Here is an 8,098-nt window from a genome sequence, read left to right on the forward strand (position 1 = left end):
AGCACCGTCCGAAATGAACTATGCTCCCGTCACACCCCGCCAGGGCTAAAGAGAGAAATGGGGAAACTGAGGCCAGTGGTTAAGGTGACACACGTAGAGAATTTTGACAGTTTTCTGGACGGGTTGGAGGCAGGGCCGTTGACAGGCGCTGGGAGGCCTGGCTCCTAGCCCAGGGTATTGTCCACCTGTGGGCTGAGAAGGGAAGTGTGTGTGCTTGTGTGGAGATGGACTGAGAGGAAGCTGGGACAGGCCAATTAGAAGACTTGGGGGGCCGGGTACCTGACCTCACTGCTCCACTTTACAGGTGGAAAGGCCTCATTTGGGGCCCAAACCCAGGGTCTCAGGGGAAGACTGAGGCTGCTGCCCCTGACTCAGTGAGCCTGTCACCAGCCCATTTAGCCTCATCCTCTCAGAATGAAGCTGAGCTCAGGAAAAAGGTACCAAGTGAGTCACAATGTGCCCCCCCCATCTGACTCAACCAGTGTGAGGAGAGGGGAGGGACAGACTGTGCCCCCTTAGTGCCAGGGAGCCCCCTGGGCAATGTGCCCACTTTGGCCACTGGGCAGATCCTCCCAGAGAGGGGGTGGGTTAGCCAGACACAAACAAGGAGAGCCCTGCCCAGAGCAGCCTAGAGGGAACAGTGACTAGGGCTGGTCGGCCCAGAGAACCCCAGGGAGCCAACCAGGGTGAGCCAAGGGCAGATAGAGGCCTGGGGAGTGGCGATGGCAGGGAAACTGAGGCACATGAACAGACGAGCTGGCCTGGAATGAGAAGAAAGAGCTATAGAACATATTTACATGAAGAAAAGTTATATCCTGCAATTCTGTAGCATACATGTATTCCGTGTCTCCTGGCCTCCCTTTTAGGTCATCTTTCCTATCCTTCCAGACCCAGTAAGTTTTGAGTGGCGTATCAATGAGAGGATGTGCAAGAAGTAGGCAAACTCTCACATCGCCAATAGCAAGCTGAGCTGGGTAGTAGGCCATGTCTGAGCTGGAGCAGTTTCTTCAAGCCAGGTAGCTCCCAATTCAAGGCATGTGATGACAATGGAGAGGATTTTGGAAGGTTCTGGGACCTCATAGGTGAATCTTTCTACCCTTTTCCTCTCCTCCCCCAGGCCTAGCAAAAAGGAAGGGGACTGTGGGCATCTTTGGGGTCTCTATCCCCAAGGGCAGAATGAGGTCAGTCCGGCTTATGGAGCTGAGAAAGAAGTTCAAGGGCTTTACGGGGGACAGTATGTATGATTGAAAGTGTCCGTGAGTGATTTCTTGTCCTCCTCATTTAATGAGATTGCCTCCTCATTTAATGAAAGGGAGAAGTAGAGAAGGGACCAGAAACAGAAAAGGGCCCTGCTGTACATGGCTGGGGGGTGGGGAGCTCTGGGGGCCCTGATAGTGACAGGAGAGGTATAAATAGCTTGGGCCTTGTGGCTCATGTTCTGTCGGCTGCCTGTGACGAGGTACTCAGGAATTCCACTCTCCTGCTGGCTAACCCTCTCCGCGTCTCCAGAACTCTCATTTCCCCCAAGCCACCTTCGTCCCATGGCCAAAACCACCCATCAGGCACCGGTGTTCCACATCTACTTGACAAGCTAAGCTCTCCTGTGGAGAGATGCCCAGCTCCTCAGGGGGCAGAGCTGGGTTTCTCCAGAGAACTGTGTGCATGTGTAAAAGGGGGGACTTCTGACATCCAAACCTGAGGAGCCAGGAGCTCTGAAGGCCTCATGGAGAAACTGAGGTACAGATCTGAGAAAGGCTAGATTCCTCTCTCTGAGCTGTTGGGGAGGAAGAAAGGGGTAAGAAGGGGCTGCCTGAAGCTGACAGCTCCTTTTCAAGCCCTAAGGGCTCATATTCCTGTTGTTTGAATATTCCCTGAGGTCCCCTGTCAACTGGGGGCCTCCGTGGAGATGAGGAAAGTTCAGAGAGAAGCAAGTGAGTAGAGAGAGAATTCCCACATATAATCTCCCATTACTCTCCCCGCTCTGACTCATTATCTTACTCCAGGAGAGACCAGTGTGCCTTCCCAGGGGACTGAGTGGATGGTGGCAGAGGAGGATACAGAGTGCCAAGGGATTGTTCCTGTCACCCACTCTCACTCCACTCCCCCGAAACCTGAGCCTCATTGCTCTCCAGGATAAATCGGGGCCTGACTCAGTCCTTAGCCAGCCAGTCACAGTCAGCCTGACCCAGGCACAGGCTGGTGACTCAGACCTCAATATAGCCCGTGAGCCCAGGCCCCAGGCCCAGCCATGTGGGCCTGAACAGACAGTGCACAATGCTAGTTCTGGGGCCTGCCAAGTGAGGCCACCTCCCTGAGGAGGACCAACGGTGTTGTTCCTCCCCCAGCCAGCAGGGGCACTCAGAGGGACTTACAGGGGGTTTCGTCAGCTAAGAATTTGGGGCTGCGCTGGCTGCCACAGTCCTTTTATAACACCCTGACTCACTACCTGCTGACCTGCCTCAGGAGACCAGGTTGCCCAGGCTTTTCACCTGTCCTGCCTCTCCTATCAAGGGGCATTGCTCGTCAGCCACAACATTGGCCATATTTAACTTGGGCTGAGTAGAATCTGAGTAAGCGGCTCCAATGTGCCATGTTGGAAAATTCTGCTTTTTTGGAACCAGGGGCTGTCCAAGCTCACAGCCAGCACTTTGACCAATCAATGACACTGACTGTGGCCCTGGGCCTGGTACCAGGGACAGTGTGGCAGAGTAGAAGGATCCACAGGCTGAATTCCAGCCTCTCCACTTCTGGCTCTGTAGCCTGGGGCAGGTAGTGTAATGTGTCTGGGACTCAGTTTTCTCATCTATAAAATGGAGTTAATAATGTTCTTATAGGGATTTCTTTTTTTTTTTTAATGTGTGAAGATAAAAGGAGATACCATGTAAAATGATTAGCACAGTGCCTGGCATATAGTAAGTGCTCCAAAACAGTCATTTGCTTCCCCTGCTGGTATCTTGGGGACCAAGTGGGTCCTGGTGAATTCTTCCCTTACAGCTCTGTCTCTACAGCCCCTGTAGAGACCACTGTCGGAATCCCCACACTGCTCACCTCTTCCCTTCCCTAGTGAATCTGTGTACTAACCCTCCACCTGCCAGAGTCAGAGCCAGCAGCACAACTGATCTCTAGAACCGTGCACTGGCCTCAGGAACAGCTGGTCCTTGGCAGGAGTGGCAGGCAGGGTGCTCTTCCATGTGCAATTGAAGGGGGGAGGGGAGCCAGGGAAACAGAGGGGGCTGGTCTTGAGGGAGAGAGAAGAAAGGAAGCATTATGCAGGGACAGCAGAGGTGAGAAACTGGGGCTCCTGAAGGGGTCTGGAGTCCTTGGTTCCAACTGTACCTGTAGGCCTGGCTACATGCCTGCCTGTGGCTTCTAAGAGGCACCCCTGTCGACTTAAAATCAATCCCGCCCCTTTTTTCTTAAACCGGCTCAAGGGAATGTTCCACATTCAACACAATGTGTATCAACAAGACCAGAAGGCATGAAGTTCAAGCCAAGTGAAGAGTATGAGGTTCTAACATGAGCAGAGAGGGGCTTATGCTCACATAAAGGCAAGTGTTCCAAAAAGAAGAGGTCTATTCTAAGGAAAAATATGTAGGGAAAGGCAGGGCCACATTCCTGCCGACACTCTGTGTTATGGATTGGATTGTGTCCCCCTAAACTATGTTTTGGAATCTTAACTCAGATACCTATGGATACAATTCCTTTTGGGAATAGGGTTTTCTTTGTTATGTTAATGAGGCCATATCAGAGTAGAATGTGTCTTAAACCTAATGACTTTTGAGATATAAAAAGAGCAGATTAGACACAGAGAGAAGCTAGCACAAACAGGGGAAAGATAGATGCCACCTGGAGATGGCCAAGGAACCAAAGAGCACTGGGGCTAGAGAAGCTGAGACAAGGATTTTCCTCCAAAGTGGACAGAGAGAGGCCCTTACCCTAGAGCTGGTGCCCTGATTTTGGACTTGTAGCTTCCTAACCCATGAGGAAATAAATTTTTGTCCTTTTAAACCACCCACTTGTGGTATTTCTGTTACAGCAGCACTGGACAACTAAAACAGAATTTGGTATTGGTAAGTGGGAGTACTGCTTCAACAAATACCTAAAATGTGGAAATGGTTTTGCAATTGGGTAATGGACAGAATCTGGAGAAATTCGGAGCCTCATAGGAAGAGCCTAGACTGCCTTGACGAGACTGTTGGTAGAATTATGGACACTACGGGTAATTCTGATGAGGGCTCAGAAGAAATGAGGAATCCTCTAGAGAAAGCTTCAATCACTATGAACAAAATGTTGCTAGAAATGTGGATGTTAAATGTACTTCTGGTGAAACCTTAAAAGGAAATGATGAACAGGTTATTGGACAATGGAGGAAGGATGGTGCTTTTCTTTTTTTAGGGTGATGCTTTTATAAGGTGGCAAGGAACTTGACTGAATTATGTTCAGTGGAAGGTAGAACTTGTAAGTAATGAACTTGGATATTTGGCTGAGGAGATTTCTAAGCAAGATCTTAAAGGGGCAGCCTGGTTTCTCTTTGCCGCTTAAAGTAAAATGTGGGAGGAAAGAGATGAACTTAAAAATGAACTGTACAAAATGAAACCAGAACTTAAAAAAATAAAGTTCTGGAAAATTCTGTTGTACAGACTAAGGACACGTGTCCTGGAACTTTCATCAAGGGTCTGGCTAAACAGTCTTTTGTTAAAGAGATTAAGCCTGCAGCTGATGGGTCTAATAAACCACCGCAGCAGAAATCTTGTCCGATTAGACTAGAAGGGACAGATAGTACAACGTGAAGGAAAGCTGCAATCCTGGAATCCTACAGGCAGAAAATGGGCCAGTGAAGCCGCTTGGCTGCGAACATCTGTTGTCCTCCAAGAAAAGGAAGGCATCATCCTAGGAACAATTCAGAGATCAGCAGGACTGTTGAGGAACTATGGCGGGCAGGGCTGCCTCTGTTTCAAAGGGTGGAAAAACCGCCTCCTAGGTTTCAAAGTCTCATAGGCTCATAGTGACCCTATAGGACAGAGTAGAACTGCCTCATAGAGTTTCCAAGGAGTGCCTGGAATCAAGAGGTGGAACTGCTGACCTCTTGGTTAGCAGCCATAGCACTTAACCACTACGCCACCAGGATCGCCATGAGTCGGGATCAACTCGTTGGCAATGGGTTTGGTTTAGGTTTCAAAGAGTTAGATCTCCACCATCTCGATTCTGGAGCGTGGTGCTGCCATTCAGGTGGACCAAGAGGATGGGGCCTTTGCCCAGAGTTGAGGGTGAGGGGCTGCAATGTCCAAGGGCCAGGAGAACAGAGCCACCCAGGGCCAAGGGGTTGGGGTCACCACGCAGGTGGATCAGGAAAATGAGGTTACCCAAAGTCGAGGGAGCTGGGTTGCCATCCCAGTGGGCCTGGAAGGAGAGACTGAAGCCTAGGGCCAAGGGGCCTCCACCCAGAATCCAGAGAGGGAGGCCAACATCCAGAGTCTGAGGGTGGGGCTGTTCCCCAGATGGTCCTGGAGAACAGAGGATTATTTTCAAGCCTTGAAAGCTAATGAAATTTGCTCTGCCAGGTTTTGGACTTGTTTGGTTCTTTGACACTTCCTTCCCTCCAATTTCTCCCATTTGGGTTGGAAATGTCTACCTTGTACCTAATTCCGCCATTGTACTTTGGGAGCAGATAACTTGTATTCGAGGCCCACTGATGGAAAGGAATTTTGCCCAAGGATGGAACAGGCCCAGAGTCTCACCTATACGTACTTGATTTAGATTTAGATGATTTACGAGGTAAGATTTGGGACTTAGAGTTGTGCTAGAATGGAATAAGACTTTTGTGATGATCTTGTAGTGAATGAGTTTTGCATGTGGGAAAGGCATGAATTTTGGGGGGCCAAAGAGTGGAATGTTACGGATTGAATTGTGTGACCCCAAGATGTGTTGTAAATCCTAACCCATATACCTGTGGATGTAACCCCATTTGGGAATAGGGTTTTCTTGGTTATATTAATGAGGCCATATCAGTGTAGGAATAGATGTCACATAGAGATTGCCAAGGAACTGAAGAACTCTGGGGCTGGAGAAGCTGAAACAGGGGTTTTCCCTCAGAGCGAAGAAAGAGAGCCCCTAGAGCCAGTGTCCTGAATTTGGGCTTCTAGCCTCCTAAACCATGAGAAAATAAATTTCTTTAAAACCACTCACTTGTGGTATTTCTGTTACAGCAACACTAGATAACTAAGAAACTCAGCCTCTAGGTTTGGTCCTGGGAAGGGGCCATCTGCCTACCAGATCCTGACCTCCATCTTGGCTTCTAATTCCAAGTTTAAATCTGATTCTCAGCTACAGATGATCATCCAGTCCTTTTCACTGGGTGTGTTTTCCAGCCAACTGGCGGCTAAAATGGGTAAACGGTAGCATCTTACTACACTCAACACGTGGCCACGGGTACCAGGTGGGTTGTGAAGGAAGTTCTTTAATTAGTTTACCACTGAGAACACAGAATCTAATGTCATTGACTCAAACAATGCTTCTCAAACTTTATTGTGTATGCTAATCACCTGGGGACCTTGCCAAAATGCAGATTCTGTTTCAGTAGGTCTGAGTAGGGTCTGAGATTCTGCCTTTCTAACAAGCTCTCAGGTGATGCTGAGGCTGCTGGTCCATGGACCACACTTTGAGTAGCCAGGGACTAAAACCCAGTGCCAGACCACCCTAAATAGGGTCTTTAAAGAGCAGTCATTTTGAGGGGGAGCAGAAGGGACAGGTAGCCCTGCCCTCAGTTTTCCTATTGCAGCCATGTTTATAGGGTGAGGACTCTGGAGCTGGTTACAATTTCAGCGCTGGCCCCAGGCCTTCCAGGATGGACTCCAATTCAGCCTATCACTCCTCCAAGCAGCACACAATTTTAAAATCTCCTAATTCTAAATGTCCTTGCTACGCCCCCCTGGAAAGGGCTGGAGAAGTAATGAATTCATGCAGTCCTTGGCAGTGCCCACTACAGTACACACTCTGGAAGCACATGCTGCTTCAGTTATCTGGTTGAATGAAGCAAATTCCTTTGGCATTAGGCGTAAAGGAGACAGAGAGAGGGCTCCCAAGGAAATGAGTAGTCATGGGGGCCACTGTGTCCACTGAGGCTTACAGATACACTTGAGGTCTTTCATATGGAAACATTCATGAAACCACAAAAGGGGCCCACAGGGATAAAGGTAAACAAGGGCACTCATAAATTATTCTGTTTGTCTCCACTTAGATCCATTCAATCCTCTGCTGGCTCTGAGCTCCAGGAGGCTGACCTCCAGAGATTTCATAACCTGGACACCTTTGCTCTCTGGCTCCCAGCTGGGCTCAGTCAGTGGGTGGCACCCGTAGGAAACTGGCAGGTGGAGAGGGAGGATGGGGAATAAATAACTCCCTACTCATGAGGGCTCTGGCAGAGGCTGCATTCCTCTATGGCCACCATTCCTGTCTGGGGCCCCTTTTCAGGGCTGTAGCTTCTGGTTCCCTTTAGGCCTGTGTTGGTAACACCACCCCACTGTTGCCGGTGCCTGGGCACTTCACTATTCCCTGTTGGTTCTCTTAACCCTGCTCTCTGTACATTGTCCCTTCATTAAACGCTCTTCAGTGAAACCGTTTGTGTCACCTGTTTACTGTCAGGACCCTGAACAACTGATTCATCTCTGAGTGCAACTCTTGAAAAAAGTCCCAAGGACTAAGCCACAAAGGCTCCCAAACAGATCTTCTTAGGACATCTTTCTCACAGCAGCCATAGATGTGGGCACCCCTAGGGGAGGTCATTTGGCCCCCTCACACAAAGTACCCAGTTCATTCCATTTCTTCATGCTCAGATATGTTCCTTGAGATAGGGTCAATACGGACCAATCTATCTCCAATTCAGCTGGCAGCCAGACTCGTTTCTGAGGTCATTTGTAGTGAGAAATCCTATGTAGGAAACCAGATTCTTATGTGAGGTACTTGGTTAAGGGGAATCACTCTATTTTTGTTGCGCTATAAGGCACTGAGCAAATAAAAAGCCACAAAGTCTCATGTAATTAGGTTGATATTTAATTACAAGGAACCCAGGTTCTTATACAAGGCAGGAGATGGGAGCCAG

Source organism: Elephas maximus, chromosome 8 (assembly GCF_024166365.1).
Source record: "Elephas maximus indicus isolate mEleMax1 chromosome 8, mEleMax1 primary haplotype, whole genome shotgun sequence".
Taxonomy (NCBI): domain Eukaryota; kingdom Metazoa; phylum Chordata; class Mammalia; order Proboscidea; family Elephantidae; genus Elephas; species Elephas maximus.